The sequence below is a fragment of the Myotis davidii genome, unplaced genomic scaffold, assembly GCF_000327345.1.
Source record: "Myotis davidii unplaced genomic scaffold, ASM32734v1 scaffold50, whole genome shotgun sequence".
Classification (NCBI taxonomy): domain Eukaryota; kingdom Metazoa; phylum Chordata; class Mammalia; order Chiroptera; family Vespertilionidae; genus Myotis; species Myotis davidii.
In genome coordinates this window covers 386,163-405,820 of record NW_006282004.1, presented here as the reverse complement: position 1 = coordinate 405,820, position 19,658 = coordinate 386,163, and the positions used below count along the sequence as shown (strand labels likewise).

Sequence of the window (19,658 nt, the reverse complement as noted above, 5' to 3'; positions counted from 1 at the left end):
GGGGGGGGGGGGGGGGGAAGTGGGGTGGATGACAAAAAGGATCGCAGGATAAGGATTTGCCATCTCACTTGGAAGGCTGTTGTCACTCTAGAGAACCCCATCCCTCCAACCTGGGTACTCAGAGTCCCGTGGCCACTTCCCTTCCCAGAATCTGAGTTTCATGGGTGCCCAAGTCCTTCGGATCAAGATTTGTGGCAGGTCTGCATCACTCTCACCCATTCAAGAACATGCACACAACCATAGCCGGCATAGTACACGGCCGAGGAGGCAGCAATGTGGGACAAAGTACCACTTATCTTAGAACAGCAACCTGGGTACTCAGAGTCCCGTGGCCACTTCCCTTCCCAGAATCTGAGTTTCATGGGTGCCCAAGTCCTTCGGATCAAGATTTGTGGCAGGTCTGCATCACTCTCACCCATTCAAGAACATGCACACAACCATAGCCGGCATAGTACACGGCCGAGGAGGCAGCAATGTGGGACAAAGTACCACTTATCTTAGAACAGGCATGCCAAACTCAAAGGCTAACATGGGCCAAATAAACAAGGTTTATGTGGGCCGCAAAAAAAACAAAAGCTTCCATTATTATAGAAACGTAGGTTTATTTCAATAGAGACATGCTGAATACAAAGGGCTGAAGTAAATGAGTACTTTATTCTATAAAATAATAAAATCTCTGAAAGCAAAATATTTCCTGTTGCGCACAAGTCAGTGCAAGACTAACGATGTGGCCATCATCTGCTATAACATTCTCTGCTGGTATTAGTGGAGAGAAATGGTGCGCCTGTGCGTAAGGCACAGAAGGGAAATGAATGCAACACGATGATAGTAATCAGTCATTAGCGAACATTGTCATTCATTATTAATAATTCTGTATAACAGGATATTGTAAAAATTAAGTCACAAAATTTTTATTAAAACATTTCTTACATACCGTTATATTGGTTGGGCCACGAAAATATTCTCTGTGGGCCACATGTGGCCTGTGGGCCGTGAGTTTGACATGCTTGTCTTAGAGCATATGTACCAGTGGGAGACAGAAATAGACATCGGTAAGTCAAATGTTGGGGTAGTGCCATGAAGAAAAATAAATCCAGGTAAGGAACAGAAATGCGGGGCCTGCTATTTTTGGGAGGGGAGGCGGGAGAGGGGGAGGTAACACTAAGCAGAGGGCTCAGTGCAGAGCGAGGCCCTCCCTCCTCAAGGCACACAGGGCAGACACTCCCTCCCCACTGGCTGGAATCACAGAGCCCCTGCGGGGAGACCGCTGACCATCACTCTCCCTGACCCCCTCAGAATGAAGTTCAAACTCTTCAGCTGAGCGCACAGGGGTGTTTGTTGTTGCTATTTGCTTTTTGACTATTTTCTCTCTTTTTAAAAAATTGTGTACCCACGGGGGCCTTTCTGGCCCGCCCTCCCACCCTCCCTCCTCTCAGACACACACAGAGCTTCATTGTGCACTTAGCCTGCTGTGAGCTGACGGAGCCACACTTTCAGACCTTCAGACTCTGCTTCAACCTTTCTTTCTGCTTGTCACCCCTCCCTCCTCCTTTCCCGGGCTGTAAGTCCCCTTTTCTGTGAAGACTTTCCCTATCCCTGTCAGGCAGCAATTTCTCTCCTTCCACAGCACATGACATTGGAATCCTTTTGTAGAAACTCTTAGAATAGACTTAAATTCCCAGGGCAGCAGGCTCTTGCCTCCAAACCCAGTGCTCCTTAAAGGGCCCCTTCATCATCGGCTCCAGTGCCCGTTACCCTGCCTGACACATAGTTGACCCTCAACTAATCTGTGATGGAAAGAGCAATGAGGAAGGGAGGGAGATCAGAATGAAATTTCTTTTTTTATTCAAAAATAATTATTTGTCAATTACAGTTTACATTCAATATTTTTTTGTATTAGTTTTGGGTGTATAGCACAGTGGTTAGACATCATATATTTGACTAAGTACTCTCCCCAGTATGTCCAGTACCACCTGACATTACTTTCAAGGTGATCTACTTTTCCTCCCACCCCCTCCACTCACCCGCAGCCACCTCCTCCCCGCGCACCAATGGCATGTGCAGGAATGGATCCCTACAGTCTGGCTTATTATTTGCAAGTACAGATTCATAGCTGGGGATAATTTCAAGAAAGTTGAAAGGGCAGGATAGCTATTGGTTAGAATGTAGGGATGGGCATTATTTATAATTCATATTAGCTTGATAAATGGTTCAGAGGAAAACCATTTCATGCAAATGTGCCACATCTTCTTAAGTTATGTGTCATAGAAGCAATTATAATCTTTTTTTTAAAATTCAAACTACCCTGTGTCCCTGAATCTTGAATCACCAGGAGCCATGAAAGTTAAAAGTTAGTTGTAATTCAAAGATTTTAAGGGTCTTAAAGAAACAGTAGCCATGTTCACTATGGAGAATTACGCACACTAGTTCTGGTTTACAAAGGAGCCACAAAAGTCAAAAGAAGGAAACCAAGCAGCAGCAGGTTGGGGTCCAGCTGGAGCATGAATGACAAAGGCACACCAGCCAGCACACACTCGTGCGCACCCCCCAGAAAACAAAGCAACCAAACGTTCTTAGTGTAACGTTCTTACTATTAACTTTGAAAGGTCAGATCTTTTCCTTTTTGACATAATTTCAAGCTTATACAACGTGCAAGCACAATACAATAGCTTTTTTTTTCCTGAACCACTTGAAGATATGTCATTGACATGATACCCATCATCCCCAATACTTGGGTATGTCATTCCTACAAACCAGGACATTCTACACAACCTCAGTATAACCATCAAAATCAGAGGAACTCAGAACGTTCACTTGTTTGAACGACTATCTTCTAAGCCTCCGACACGTGTCACATTTTGCCAATTGTCCCAACAATGTCCGTTCTGCAAAAGGATCCAGTTGGAAGCACCCGTTGCCTTCAGTATTTTTCTCTCTTCAGTCTCCTTCAACCTGGAACCAAGTCCCCATCCTCCTGTGACTGTCACACAGCCATGAGGCTTCTGAAGAGCACAGACCAGTTATCTTGTAGATGTCCCGCAATGTGGATTGATTTTGTTTCTCCTTGATTAGCTTCAGATTAGACATCTCTGAGCAAGAAGAACACAGAATGGCCATGGCGTGACTGTCCCAGGTCTGGTGAGGTTCCTTCCCGTGGGTCACTTGATTAAAGTAGTGTCTGCCAGGCCCCTCCCTTGTGAAATCACTTTTCCCTTTTGTTATTAGTATTTCTTCAGAAAATACTTTGACATTATGTAAACACTCATCCCATGTCAAACTTTCAACTTATTCATTCATTTATTTATTTTAAACTTTAAAAAACACATTTTATTGATTTCAGAGAGTAAGGGAGAGAGAGATAGAAACATCAATGATGAGAATCATTGATTGGCTGCCTCTTGCATGCCCCCTACTGGGGATTGAGTCAACAACCCGGGCATGTACCCTTGACCAGAAGTCAAACCATGACTTCCTGGTTCATAGATCAATGTTCAACCACTGAGCCATGCTGGCTGGGCCATTTATTTCTCTACATCAATAGGATCTCACGGTTTCCTATTTTATGCAACGGATTATACTCCATTTATAATGTTCATTTTCATGTTTAAATTGTCCTAGATTTGGCTGGTGGGAGCTCTTTCAATCTGGCTTCTATGTTCTTTCAACATGTCTCTCTCATTCTTTGAGCATTTTCTTAAATTTTTAGCACAAATAAAAAAGGTTCTGGGTTCATCTTTCCCTGCCCTAGCCCTGGAATAATCCATTTATCAAAGGAACCCTAGTTCCTTTTAGTGGAAAATGGTATTTAGAATTCAAGATCTGAGTATGAGGGTTGTCATTGTCATGCAGCCATTTCAGACAGCATTGCACAGGGTTCTTCAGAAGGTTCATTCTCCTTCTCCTCCTTGTCATATTTGTAACTCTTTTCTGCAGTAGGAAACCTGGCTCTCCTTTTCTGCATTTACTTATTTAATCAGTCTTTTTGTCTATAACCACTCTCCCATTTCCACTCGTCACCCCCATTAGCTCTCATATTGCTTCATTTATATTTCTTTGGGGAAGAATTGTCTATTCTTTTTGTTTCTTTACCATTGGTATTCCTCAATGATTCTCATCTCTTGATTCACCCATCTCCAAACCAGGCAGGGGATAGCATTTATACCCCAGGATCTAGCCAACACCAACATACTGATGTTTAAAATCTTTACTTTTAGCTCCACAACCTACACATAAATTCCTAGCTTTATACTGAACCTAGTACCAGGATATCTCATAGCTGATAATAACATCTAGCATTTATTCAGATACATGAGCTTCCAGACACTATGCTAGCTGCTTAATATGCATTACCTCTAATCTATGTATATAAAAGGCTAAGTGACTGACCAACCATCCAACCGACTGACCGACCAACCGAACGGCCAGTACATATGACATGCACTGGCAATTTAAAAACGTTGACTCACACATGCGCAATACATATAAGGCTCTCGATGGCGCCAATCGCACACCATGGCAGAATGTATCTGAAGACCAACTATTGGCACAACGTACCTCTGGAGCTGAAAGAAAATGTTGTTGTTGATATACTATTTTGACATGTAATTTTTTGCATTACCGCAAAATCTTTTCTCTAAGTTCCTTTCAAAGTGCACGAATCCATGCACTGGCCACTAGCCTTCATAATAATCCCAGATGATAGGTATCATTTCCTAGTTTTTACATCTGAGATTAAATTGAGTAAGTCATTTATCCAAGATTAAACAGTTAAAAAGCAGGAGATATGGCATTTGAACTCAGAGTCATCTGATTCTAAACTTATGCAATTACTTCATCTGTAAATGGAAATCATAATATGATAACACCTACTCTTTAGGAGGACTAAATGAGTTAATACTTACAAGGCACTTAAAACAGTATCAGGGACATATTACAAATGTAATAGATGTTGACTATGTTGTCCTCATAAGATGCTGCCTCTCAATTCATCTCCACACACATGCCCTGCTTCCTCTCCATCTGGCCCCAAATGCCCTCTCCTTCCTCCAGTCCCTATTTTTGGACAATGACATAACCATCCACCCAGCCACTCAAGAAACATATCAGAATTGCTTTTGACTTTTACATCTGCTCCATTCCCCACATAGAGTTGCTTGCCAAGTCTCGCTGAGTCTTTTTCCAAACTGTCTCACCGTTGCGAATTTAGGCTCCCATCATTGCAAGTATCCCAGTACCACTTAATGTGTCTTCCTTCCTTCAGGCTCTCCTTTCTCTGCTCCATCCACTGAGCAAACAGTCTTCTAAGACTGTTCCATGCCAGCTATTCTTTCTAACACACAGGTTTGAGTATATTACTTCCTTACTTAAATTTTTTAAAAAACCACAGTCCATTTGCCTTTAGACATTAGCACAAGATCTTTAGTATGGAATTTAAAACACTACACAATCTGGGCCCTGGACTGCAATTTCCACCATACCCCCCCCCCCAAACCAATATCCTATGTGTTACCCATCAAACAATGAGCCATTTCCTCAACACGTCATGAAGGGTCACTTCTCCACGTGATTTCTTTTTGCTTATGTGATGTGACTCTTACGGCTGGAATTCCTTTCCTGGCCCCACCTCCTTCTGATTTCCCACCCAGCCTTAAAAATGGAACTCATGTTACCACAGAGCATTCCTGAGTGGTTACCCGAGCTTCAACACGGAGCCACAACCATGACTGCCGGCGTTCCCACAGTACATTGTTCCCACCTGTTACACTTGATGTTATGTTGACTCTTGCCCTCAGTAAATCTGTGAGTAAAGGCAAGGATCCATGTTTCACTTTTTACAGCGTCTAGCAGAGATCCTGAACATAGAACATGTTTTCAGTCAATTTTGTTTGCTTCTATGAAGATACAAAAATATGTTCTGTATTTATCCCCAGCGAAGAAGATGGTGAGTACACCTGATAGCGGAGTTGGAGTGAAGTGGAACTGATTTCACATTCATACACTCTTTTGTTTGAATTTTTAAAACTGTGAGCATGAATTATTTTTACCACAAAACATGTCCATATTTTCCTTAAGAAAAACCTGTCGGTTATTTGGGCAGTGGCTGGAATTTTCCTAGCAGCCTGGACGGATAGCCGAGAAATGGAGTTCGAAGATAAAACAGACTTCGGCACGAAGTTAGGAAATGACTGGCTGGACCTTGCTTATGTAACTGTCTAAAAGCAATGGGACAAACTGGACTTGCATTTGGACACTTCTGCCAGGAAAAATACCATGGACAGCCTGACGAGGGGACTTGTTAGGGGGGTGGCTGTGCTTGGTCCTCGGGTTCCTGCCTTTTTGTGACTCAATCTGGGCCTGCAGGAGACCCCGGGGCAGGCACTTTGATTTATGACCAAACAATTCAATGGACTCTCTGTGTGTTGGCCAAAGAACCGGCGTGAATGAATGTTTACCTAAATCGATCAAAGTAGCTGCTTTTTCTGGAGATTGACCACCCAGCATCAGTCTTGCCCAAGAGCAAACCTTTTTCTCCTGTTTTGAGGTCTCCTGGGTTCTCTCTGGTTGACTAAAAATAGTTCTATTAAGTGGTAAAATTAATGTCTTTGGGATTCCAAAGTTAAAGAAACAAGTTGCTAACTGTGTGAGTTCCAGTGAGTCAGTCTGGTTGAATATATATATATACCAAAACTGTTCTCCACTTGAGTCTCAAATGGAGAAATATGAGGAAACTTCCTCTTAGCAGTGGTTCTCAACCTTCTGGCCCTTTAAATACAGTTCCTCATGTTGTGACCCAACCATAAAATTATTTTCGTTGCTACTTCATAACTGTAATGTTGCTACTGTTATGAATCATAATGTAAATATCTGATATGCAGGATGGTCTTAGGCGACCCCTGTGAAAGGGTCGTTCGACCGCCAAAGAGGTTGTGACCCACAGGTTGAGAACCGCTGCCTTAGGGCTTCAGCTTTTTCCTTGCAGCAACACAAAGTGACGTAACTCTGTGTATGTCTAGCCTGTGAAGAGGACTGTTACGGTGTCTATATTGTGTCTTAACAGCGTGACCACCTGTTTTCCCAGCCAGCTAGTTCCCTTAAATGTTTGCTTTCTCACAGGGTCATTGATTTCTGCTCCTTCCATTTCCGGAAGTATTCAAAAGCCCCCGGTGGCCCATGGAAATTTTGGAGAAACACATTTAGAAACCATTTGGCAGGATCCGTGCTTTCTGAGGGAACAGCCCTTCTCTCCCTGTTATTTTCTCTTTGGAACATTTGCAGGAAAACAAGCCTCCTGTTTTTTAAAGATCTTTCTGCATTTGTGGTGTAGTGAGTCTACACCTAAAGCCAGAATCTGCCAAGGAATGAAAGCCCTAATTGGGGCTTTCAAGATGTTTTTCACAGAATTTTTGTTTTCAGAATTGGCCTTCTGCATAGATGGAGTGGGTGTTTCTATGACACAGGCAGGTGCATATGTGGTATAATTTCAGAGACTCTGGCTGCCTGAGAAAAAACTTCCTTCTACCCTCCTTTGCTGCTGCCTTTTATTCTACAACCAGACACCAGACTTTCAGTGCCCACAGTCAGGGAGTATGACTATAAAGCATCATTACCTGGCCCTTTCTAGAGAACATATCCTGAAGGTACCACAAAGGAGGGCCTGAGGAAACGGGGATATTGTAGGCCACTTTTAGCCATATCATCATTTAGTTAAACACAACCTTATTTCTTACCCATTGATTTTCCTTCCCTCCCTGTCCTTATAAAATCATATGTGAGGAAGTTGTGTCTTATTTTCAAAAGATTTTCATCTTAATCCTCTGGGATAACACTTATTTGATTCTGAATCAACCACTGTCATGGAGATGACTAAAAAAATGAAATTATCTTGATATTTCATACTTGGACAAACAAAATGAGTGCACAACAAAATTAAGCCGTTACCAGTAGAGAGAAAATCATAATGCTAATGGAATCTCTCCTAGGTTCGTTGTTGCTCAGGAGACTCTTGATGAGTAGAGAGAGACAGAGGCTTATCGAAGAAGCTAATTTTTAGTAATTCATATCCAACGGAGTTTACCGAGGTTTATCTAGAAGGCATGTGTCATGCTTTCTTGTTTAATTTTCAATTACCTCCGAGTTATAACTTCAGCTGTTTAAGATAAAGGGCCAAAGTAATATTCAAGTGGGTGATTAGGACAATATTTGAGGAAATTTATAGCCTCAAAGATTCGGAAGTTATCTATATTGTTGATCCTGTCTTTAGCTAAGAGCCATAGCCAGAGTGTACTGAGCAGACACCTGGTCTGTATGGGTTCAGTATCCCTGGGAGACCACACAGGAAGCCAGTAGTCTATGTAAGATAAACCCATGGCAGAAGGACCAAGATATTAGTATATGAATAAACAATTGCTCATTTACTGCTGTACCTATGAATCAGTGAAAGGACTATGTCTACTAGGAGGTTATTTGATTGCAATAAACGTCCAAGGTTAATCATTCGTGATAAAATGTAGAAGACAAAATGTATACCTGCTTCAATTTTTTATTCTTGTTTATTTAGTTCCCTCCTTTCCAAGGAAGCAGAAGTGTCTTAAGTGGGTCTGTGTTATCTACAGGCACAAACTATTTTGCAGAAGTAGACAGGGTTATTTTAATTTATAAACATGACTGTGTGAGTCATATTAGTATGAAACATTACTGTCTCAAGGGGGAAAAAAAAGATGAAATCGCTTCCCAAAGAAGTGTTTGAGAAAACACAAGGGAAGTCTTCCCAAATTGCTAGTGTGGCTACTGCAGACAGAAGAACATTGCTTGAATGCTATTTTTAAAAGACAGAAAGAGATAACTAAAAGCAAGACTATCTATTTTCCTTTTAAATAGAAAAAGCCCAGCCCTGGATGGAGCTGGGCAAGACACTGAGAACTGGAAGGGCGGGGTGAAAAGACTGCCTGGTCTGGTGGGCCCTGTAGCCGAGTTCCTGCCATGGCACGCTGCCAGAGAGGTAGGTGAGGACTGACCTTCCACCAATATCCATCTCTTCTTTTTGGGTCACCTTTGGATGGCACTGGGGCCCAGGATACACTGAGCTTGGCTGCTTTCATAAACACGGACTCTCAGCATCCCTTCTTTCTTCTGCACCACTCAAGCCACATCACGCTATCAGTACATTCCACCTGAAAATGATGCTGAATGCCCTCGAGACTTCCATAAGATGGACAGCCATTGCCGTCAACTGATCCATGTCAATGTTTCTCTCCTCTCTCTCTCTCTCTCCCTCTCCGCCCCCCCCCCCCGCACTTCCATCCTCCCTCCCAGTAGTCAATAATAAATAAACAAATAAATAACAAAATTAGGGAATAATATGGGGTCAGTGTACACTCATCTAATAGCTTATATTGTCCCTCCTGTGTAAGATTTCACGCTGGGATGATAATCTTGAATCTCTACAATATCCTTAATCACAAATGTCCTTCATCATAAAGAAATGAGTCTCTTATAGATACTCAACTTGATTTCTTTGTAATATAAGAAAATGTAGTCTTCCAATATAGAAAAGTGTTCTTGACTGTGAAGGGGTAGTGAAGGTGTTAACTATTTGTCCACCAGTTAGCTGGAAAATTCAACTCATCCTAGTCCCTGGAGCACACTAATTAAACAATGTTTATTTACAACATTTCCTATTTTTTTGACCATTTTTATTTTTTAAAAACCTGGGCAGGTAATTAGTATATTTCTTATTTGCTTCATCTATGCTATTAATTATATAATATTGTATGAGGGTGTAACATTGTTAATTATCTTCTATTGTAGATTCAAACTATGAAGTGTGGTCATCACTACTCTCTGAGCCATTGTGCCTATTTTAGAACATGCCCCAAGTATGGAGTCCTTTGCTCTGTACACTGTGGCTATTGCATAAAAACAAATTTAACACACAGACACACACACACACGCACACACACACACACGTGCAAAAGAAATGAAAAGCTTGCTTTTGGGCTTTCTTCTAGGAGAGCATCGAAGGTTTGTGCAGTTCTGGAGAATGACACACACCATATGCTTCAAACCTCAGATTGTGATACTTTTGGTTCGACTTACTGCTTTTCTTCCTTGGCAATTGAACCGCTGTATTTGAAAGGCTTGTGTATTCTAACACTGCATTTAAGTCAAGAATTAATAGAAGCAAGCGAGATCTCACGTTACCCGAAGTGAACATGTCTTTGGCCAGATTGTCTCCCCTGAGCTCCAGACTGGGGAAAGTGCTGTCCCTGCCACAACCACGTCACCAGCACTTGCCGGTTGCCCTTATGGGCGCCAGCTGGCTTCCTGTGACAGGGGCTGTGCAATCAGAATCAAGCATGTCATCTTCCTCTAAGGAATAACATACTCCAAAAGGTTCCTGTTGCCAAGCGTCTGTCCACAAAGTAGAAATACACAGAGGTGTTTACTGACTTCCATTCAGTATTTCTTAATGACTGATACGAAGTGACTCTCACTTTGCACAGAGGCTCCGGGACAGCTGTCCAAAACCTTGCCAGAAATGCAGTGTACCAGATGGCCTAGGGTCACCTATTAGGAATGTTGACTATAATTCCTGATGTTGTCAGAGATAGGAGAGAGTTTATATAAGATATGCAGGAAGGACTGCCAATCTCCGCAGCTCAGAGCTCCCGAGATAACAAGTCCAGGGCCGCTCTGCTTAGGGCCGCTTCCTGGGCGTCACTCGCTTATTTGTGTATCAGAAAACAACAGAAGGAAGGAGGGTGAGCGGTGTTGATTGATGTGGCTTGGCGGCAAGGCAGGTGGAGGTGAGTTGGGAGATATCACAGTATTGATTCAGTTTAGTTTGGGGACCAGCTTACCTATCCAAATGGAGCACCTTGACCTTCATGAACTAAAGATAAAGCTGATAGTTTATTTTTAGTGACTTTGGAAATGTAAATATACACAAAATAGTTTAAAGATGCCTAAGTATTCATCACCCAACTTCAAACATTATCAATGTATAGCCAGTCTTATTTCATGTCTGTCCTACTTTCGAATCCTCCTACCTTTCTGGTATAACTACAAAATATAAAAATTCCTTTTTAACATAATCACAAGGCCATTTTTTTCTCCTAAAAATATAATTTTACCAAATATTCAGACTTCAAAATTCTAATTTTCTCATAAATGTTATGACTTTTGGCAGTTTGTTTGTTAGAAACAGAATCCAAATAAGTTTCTCTTCACCTTCTCCTCCCCCTCCTTTCTCTTCCTCTTTTTCCTCCTCATGCTCTTCTACTATGTGTTAAAGCAACACATTTTGTTTCATAAAAATTTTGCTTCCATTTGTCCTATAAAATTTCCCACAATACATTTTTCTGACAGCATCTCCATGTTGTCATTTAGCATTTTCTGCTGTCTTCTGATTTCCTCCATATACACAGTTAGTTGGATTTAGAGGCCTGATCTAAGTAGGTTTTGGGGGCAAGACTACTGTATGGTTGGCTAGGGCTGCCATAATGCAGCACCACAGACTGGTGGCTTATACAACAGAAAGGTCTTTTCTCTCAGTTCTGGAGGCCAGCTGTCCAAGACGAAGGTGTCGGCAGGGGTGGTTTCTTCTGAGGCCTCTCTCCTTGTAGATGGCCTTCTTCCCCATGTGTCTTCACCTGGTTATTCCTCTGTGCTGGTCTGTGTTCGGATCTCCCCATAGGACACCAGTCATATTGGATTAGGGCCCACCCTAACGACCTCATTTTAATTACCACTTGAAGAACCTGTTTCCAAATACAGTCACATTCTGAGGTCCTGGGGGTCAGGACTTCAACTTATGAATTTGGGAGGACACAACTCAGCCCATAACAACTACTTTCCAGGTGGTAGTGTGGTCTTTCATCAAGAGGCACATACAGAGTAGGGCAAAGTAGATTTGCAGTTGTGAGAAGTGAAGCACAGTTTATTCTTGTTTATTATTTATTAAGTATTGTATTATTTTCTAAATGAACAACTGTAAACCTACTTTTGCCCCACCCTGTTTTGGTTCTGGCAGCCATTGATGATTAGCACCTGGATTCATTAATTTATTAGCATTTGCAAAATGATGCTGCCCTAATTCCCTTATTCCTTCTTTATGTGTTAGCTGGATTACTTGATTTTTTTTAAGTCCCCTCATCTTCTATTTGGTTTGCAGTGGTACCATTTGTAGTGGAAAGGCAGAATTAATGTTTAGTTCTTTCCTTTTATTTACTCATTTTCAAAATAAGTTGATTCATGGGAATCCTCCAATGTGACCAGTTTGTTATGGATTTTCAGGTGACATTATGAACTCATGAATGTTCATGTATATGTATGTGCAGGTAGATGTATCTGAGTCCATTGCGGTCACCACACCTTTCTTCAAGGTGTCCTATTTTGGGCAGGTGGGAATCTCTTCAAGTTTGGCTTCTAAGTCCCTTAGACAGGACTGTAGTGTTCTTGGATGGCTTCCTCACCTGGTATGGTGGGGAGTACTAGACCATATTTCCCATTTCCTTCTCCAAATACAGAATCAACCATTTCTTCAAGAAGCCTGATTCCTTTAGTGGAAAAGGTGTTTGAAGAGTAGAGCTGAGTAGTAGGGGGGGCTCACAACTGTTGAATTGGTTCCCATGTGTAGGCCTTTATAGTGAATAGAACTATGAAAATAAACACGCACTATCATTCATATATATATATATATATAGATATATATATATATATATCTATATATATATATATAGATATATCTTCCAATCTAATTCAGGATTTGATTTTTAGGTCTGTTATGTTAACATCTATATTTTCTTTCTCCCACTCTAAGAATCCTTTTACTCAACCAAACCAGGAATGATTGAATACTAGTACTAGTAATCACATCAGCGCTCACATCACACCCAAGCAGAGCCAGGGTAACATTACCAACACTTCCACCAAGCTTTTAGCAGTTCTTGTTCTTAGAGTACACCCCACTAGAGATTTATACTCAAATTTCTGTGCTTTAAAAATCTCTTCAAATAATTCTTTTCTGTGGGTAAAGTCATCAACTGGATACTCATTCTGTTTGTTTTTAAACTTTATATTTACATGAAACTATTTTATAAATGAGAAGTCAGATAGAAGGTACATCTCATAGGTAAGATATGTCAAGCCAAGTGTGGAACCAGTCATGCTTTGCTATTTTTTTTCTTGTTGTCATTATCATATGCATCTAACCCAGCGAAAGAGTTGGGTGGTGTCATGGCAGATTTGGAGCAGGTGCTGCCTGAATCGTGTCTTACTGAATAGCTGCAAGGAGAGACTCTGATTCTGGGAGAAACTGACTTGAAGGCCTTAGCTCTGCTCAGTGAAGAAAACATTTGTTCTGCCACCCACCATGTACCTCAGCTCTGAATTTTAATGAGTTAGCCTTTAAGCTGCTAGCCAGAAAAGAAGCTGCAAGGCTCTGTAGAAACCCTGCCATCTTTATCCATCGCTATAGAGGCTAGAAATGAAATGTTTTTGTCAAATATGTGGTAATCGTGCTTCAAGATAATTCATCTGAACGTGTGAAGTTCCATCTCTAAAATGAGAGCCTCTTGGAACCGAAATACAGCAACTCTAGAAGCTAACTCCTACCTGTCCTTCAAGATCAGGGGACCTTGGAGAGCTTTTCTGACCCCTCCTCAAAATTTAGATTTCCAAATATATATTTCCATCACGCCCACTAAAATACTCCCTGTTGTAACAGGCATTGCACTTAGTGGTTACACTTTGTTAAATATCTATACCCCGCATCAAGCATAGTGCTAGGCATAAATTGGTAATCAGCACATGCTGGTTGACCAAATATTTCCATCACTGCGTGCGTCCTGACATACCCTACTATAATTATCTGTTTATCTGTCTCTTCCTCCCACTATATAAGCCCTTTGAGGGCAGGAACTGTGTCTTATTTCCTTGGTACTCCGCTTCTCCATAGTATGGATTGAATAAAGAACGAAAGTGATACCATTGAAAACTGAATTAGAATTATGGACGATAAGCACAAGATACTCTTGAGACTCATATTATAAGTATGAGGCAACATTAAAAGATAAAGTGATGACATACTTATAATCTCTCAACTGTGGTTGAATGCCACAGCCTGCTCTCTGCACCCTCAGACCCTCTCTGTGTCGGATCCGTGCTGGGGACTTTACAGAACGTTGACCTCTTCCTCAAGACAACCCAAGGTGGTAGCTATTATCATTCTCCTTTTTCCCCTTGGAACTGAAGTGCAGGAAGCATCTACATTTCATAAAATATGGGGATTAACCCAACTAGGTCCAACTCTAAAGTCTTGCTTATAGGACCTTCCAGTTATGGAAATCTGAAATTATCAGCAGTCTTAAAAGAAACGTTAAAAAACAACAACAAAGGAAAAGGAAAAACAGAAATGATAGTAACATGCAAAAATGGAATGAATGATTACTATGTTGTTGTTTCATCTGGTAATATAGATATAAGCTAGGTGATATTATTGACCTTTTGATTGGCAATAAAAGAAAGTTCAAAATTACCATAATCAGGACATGTTTGTGGCTTTACAAACTTGAATAGATAATAGAGAAATAACAATTCAAATATTTGTAACAGGTTGTTGTTTTTTGTTTGTTTGTTTTGCGTTCTTTTCAGTACATGAAGTCCATTTGCCTGAGCCTAAAAGTTTAGCCCCTCTGTTTATTTGTAGCTTGTGGTCGTTGCTTGGATTTCATTGCCATACGCCATTTTGCTGGGTCCAGCGTCTGCTTTGTCAGTAGCCCTGGTCTCCAGAAACAGCCTCTGAGAGCTACAGTTCTGATGTGTGAAATGCTGAGATGCTAGACCAGTGGGGTGACAGGCTTCTTTCTAACACACTTTGATGTCCGTTTAGTTCATCAATTACACGAGAGTAATTTTCCGTGAAGGGCCACATTCTGAAATGAACTGAATTTTTCCCCATCTGGGCAAGTGACAGCCTGCTAAGTTTTCCTCTTAAGAATACTGTCTCTTCTTCAGCTACTTTTTCTCTCAAAAACAGTGGCTTTTCTCAAATGGTTGCATCTTATCCTTTTGCCCTAAGTGCTCCGTCCTGAGATGAGCAATGTTCATTCATTCAACAACAAACACTGCTGTGCCTCCAACAAGTAAACTATCAAGCATATGCTAGGCTACTTCTGATAGGCTGTAAGGAAGCAGGAACCGGGTCTGTGTGGTTCACTCCTGAAACCCCAGAGCTGGCATGGTGCCTGGCACATAGTTGGGAGTTGGGTACTTATCAAATGGATAACTGGGCACCAACAAACTGTGTGGCACAGCAGCGACACGGGAGCTCTGCCGGACCCTAGGCACGCAGCTTCAGAGAGCCCTCCTCCTCCCCGCCCAGTTGGAGAAGGCGAGGGCGGAGGAGGCTGGGGGAAGGAAATGTGAAGATCCCCGTTAAGTAACAGACCTGAAGGGCCAAAGTAGGAACGGGTGCTGATGATCCAACATTCCCAGAACTTTGCTACTTAATGCTTACGGAGATCCCTCCACTGCCAGGCGCTACGGCCTTCAAAATAGAAAGCTGTCAAGATTGATGGCTGTTTTGAGGAAAACAACTCCAAGAAAAACATGCATTTCTGTACCAATGTATTTTAACTCGTGGCTGTCATTAAGTCTGTGCTGGTCTAACAACCAGGTTTGGCAGCAGTATTTCATTATGGAATGAAACAGGCCATTCTCTGGGCACCGCCTAATGCGGGCCAAACACAAGCACACCTTCCACCTCTGCAGAAACAGAACGCCCTGTTCATTCAGGGCAGTGACTAATTTTTAATGCTAAAAGGTCTGGTTTTAAACGGAAATGTTTTCAACTTAGGAGCCCTTCGCTACTAAAATTATAGTTGACTATTGCTATTTTTCCCATTTTATAAATATTAGGTTTATCAAAATAAAATGCTTGAACATTGTACTTAAGGTAGTGCTAATTTTTTTTCCAAGTTTAATGTAATCATTTAGGCCCATATACATAATGCATGTAAGCAGTAATAAAATGCTTATAAAATGCTTTTTAAAAATTCCCTTTCTTCCTGCTCCCTGGCCAATGTTCTCCTCTCCAAATGCAGCCACTTTTTAGCTTATTTGGTTCTTCTGGAACTTAACCCAAATTGGTACACAACACGTGTTCCCTCTGGAGTCCTCACTGGTCCCGCTCCTGTCAATATCGGTAGTCCTCTAGTTCTCTGCATGGTCACATGCCTGGTACTCTCCTTTAAGGCCAACTTGGGGATTCCCTTTGCCTGTCACCTTTGTTGTGACTCCTGTTTCTTGGATCAATATTCCTTTCTCTTTCCTTGATTTATACCCCCTTGTCTTGTTAGATAATATTCTCTAGTTGCTTCCTAGGAAAAAAATGCTTTGAGGTGGGGTTTTTTGTGTGTGTTGTGGTTTTTTTCTTTTTTTTTCTTAGCAAGTACAAGTCTGAAAATGCCTTTTTTCTGCCTTCCTGCTTGATTGATTGGCTGGTTATAGAATTAAAGGTTAAAAGTCACTTTCTGTCCGATGTGGGAGTCACTGCCTCACAGTCTATAGAGTCCGGTGTTGCTGTAAACACAATGAGGTATGCTGCCTCTTTGATTCCTGATCCTTTATAAATATATCCTAGTTTTTCCCTGGAAGGCTTTAGAATTGTCTCTTCATCCCAGTATAATGAAGTTTCATTGTGACATAACCTTGACAATTTAAGATTTTAAAATTTACTTTGGGGGAGGCTTACAATCTGGGAATGAATGTTACTCCCGTCTGAGAAATCTCCTTGTATTATTGATTTCCTTCTGTTTCCTCGCATCTCTTACTAGTTAGGTATTAGGCTAATTTAATTATCATTGATTTTTTAATGTTCATGTTTTTTCTTTTTCTTTTTCCATCACTTGGACTTTTTGTTCTACTTTGGGGAGATTACCTGAAATATATAGTATGAAATGTCTAACCTGTCTTGAATCTCTGTACTGATTGGTTTTAGCTAATAGAATATGAACTCAATAGATGCATTTTGCTACATTACTTTAATGTACTTCACTTATTTAGTTAATAGATAACATTTATCAGTAAAGTGGCCTGATTGTCTCATGATAGTTTCCTTGTGACCATTTCAATTATCTTCCTGTTTCACTCCTCAGAGTGTCCTATTTCGGGTAGTAAATGATATGGTCACACTACTTCCTGAGTACTTAGTACGCACCAAGTGCTGCTCTAAGTGCTGTATATATAACAACACGCCTATACAACAACCCAGTGGAGTGGATCCTGTTACCATCATTTTAAAGGTTGAGAAACTGAGGCATAAAATGCTTACATAACTCCAAGATATCACAGCTAATAGGTAGTGAAGCTGGGACTTAAACCCTTGCTCTTAATCTCTGTATAGATACTGATTCATAACTACTTACAATACCCTACTGGGGGGAAGGGGGTGGAGGTAGGTTATTTCTGACTTTGTATTACTGCAAACACTTTGGGGCTTCTTTTGAGCTAAACCTTTGTGCATCTCCTCTATTATTTCTTTGGGAAAGATAAAACCCTAGTGAAACCAGCTTTCTTGAGTTAGCACTCTTCCAAGTATGCCATGCTGTGCACCTCATGGCAGTGGGTGCTCCCTAACATAATCTGATGATTATGTCAAGGTAGACTGGGAGAGTCAACACTCTAAAATGAGCTGTGTCTCATGCCCTGGCTGGTGTGGCTCAATTGGATGAATGTTGTCTCATGGACCGAGAGATCACCAGTTCTATTCCTGGTCAGGGCACATGCCCACGTTGCAGGCTCCATCCCCAGTAGGAGGCATGCAGGAGGCAGCCGATTGAGGTTTCTCTCCCTTTCCCTTCCTCTCTCTCTCTCTCTCCAAAATCAATAAAAACATATTTTAAAAGAGCCTTTACCCATGAATGATTCGGTTGGTTTCATAATCTCAGCAACTCTTTCATTTACATGGATAAAGTAGACAGCCAGAGATTTTCCTAAAAGGTTCTTTCTAAAACCAGCTTAACTTTGGTCTCTCTCAGGAAGTCATCACGACTTGAACTCCTCCACCTTCTCCAGCCAGAAAGATACTAATCTCAGCAACTCTTTCATTTACATGGATAAAAAATTCATTCAAGTAGACATCCAGAGATTTTCCTAAACGTTCTTTCTAAACCAGCTTAACTTTGGTCTCTCCCAAGAAGTCATCACGACTTGAACTCCTCCAGCTTCTCCAGCCAGAAAGATATCAATTTGTGCTGTTATGATGACAAGAAGGAATGTAGTTTGCAAATATGTATTGAATGCCCCATTTTGCCAAACACTGTGTCAAGGGAAAAAGAAAAAGAAAACAAGATACTCCCATGCCCCGCAATTTTCAGTAATGGTGCGTAACTTCTGCAGCATTCCCTCACGTCTTCAAACAAACAAAAAGCCCTGTCGATTCATTGCAGTCCATTCTCTTGTGGCCTCTTTTAATTGGACGGTAAACTGGTTGTCCATTTCCTCTCTGTGCTTTTTATTCTTCTTGTTCAAATTAGAAATACTGTGTGTATAGATTGGAAAAGACCAATCGCCAACAACTGCATGAAAACCAATTAGTCATCAGATCACATATCTAGAGAAATTTCAGTTATTTAGCACAAGAGGATGTTTCAATTCAGAAGGAAATAACAAGAGTTACCACACACCCGGTTACTGCAATCATTCTCCATCAGCGTACATTGTATGGAAATGTTCTGTTTGTGTCTGTCTGTCCTGAAAGTCTGTGAGCTACTTGAGAGTGAGGACTCTGCTTATTGTTAATTTTTAAAATATTTTTATTGATTTGATAGAGGAATGGAGAGTGAGAGAGAGATAGAAACATCAATGACGAGAGAGAATCATTGATCAGCTGCTTCCTGTACAACCCACACTGGGGATCAAGCCTGCAACCATGGCATGTACCCTGACAGGGAATCAAATCATAACCTCCTGGTTCATAGGTCAACGGTCAACCACTGAACCAAACCAGCTGGACTGTGCTTATTATTTTTTAATGTTCTGAGCACCTGGCTAGTAGCAGCTCTTCGTTTCATGTTTGTTGGCGTATACTTTTATTAGGATGTAATACATTGTATAGCACACCATTGATTTAATAACAGGTTTACATGGGAGGAAATAAGGCGGGACCAGGTTTGTATACTACACTTACAAACAATTATCATACAACACATCCTGATTTCAAGGAAGTTAAAGCTTTTATTTTTTTAATTTATTGTCTAAAGTTTTACATATGTCTCCTTTTTCCCCAATTGATGCTCCCTCCCAGACATTCCCATCCCGGGCAAGCCCCCACCTCCCCAGTGTCTGTGTCCATTGGTTATGCTAATATGCATGCGTCCAAGTCCTTTGGTTGCTCTCTAACACCCCCACCTCCCCTGCCATTTGTCTCTGGATCTATTTTTGTTGATCAAATTATGTTGATCATTATAGCCCACATATGAGTGAGATCGTGTGGTATTTATCTTTCTCTGACTGGCTTATTTCACTTAGCATAATGCTCTCCAGTTCCATCCATGCTGTTGCAATTGGTAAAAGTTCCTTCTTTTTTATAGCGGCATAGTATTCCATTGGGTAGATATACCACAGTTTTTTAATCCACTCATCTACTGATGGGCAAT

The 19,658-nt window shown here is 41.2% G+C and overlaps 1 protein-coding gene across 1 annotated transcript in view; it reads right to left on the bottom strand.

Annotated features, from left to right (window-relative positions):
* Window positions 1-19,658, bottom strand: part of LOC102765544 (chromosome unknown open reading frame, human C4orf45) — a 67,580-nt gene that overhangs the window by 812 nt on the left and 47,110 nt on the right. The gene's annotated exons all lie outside the window — the stretch shown is intronic.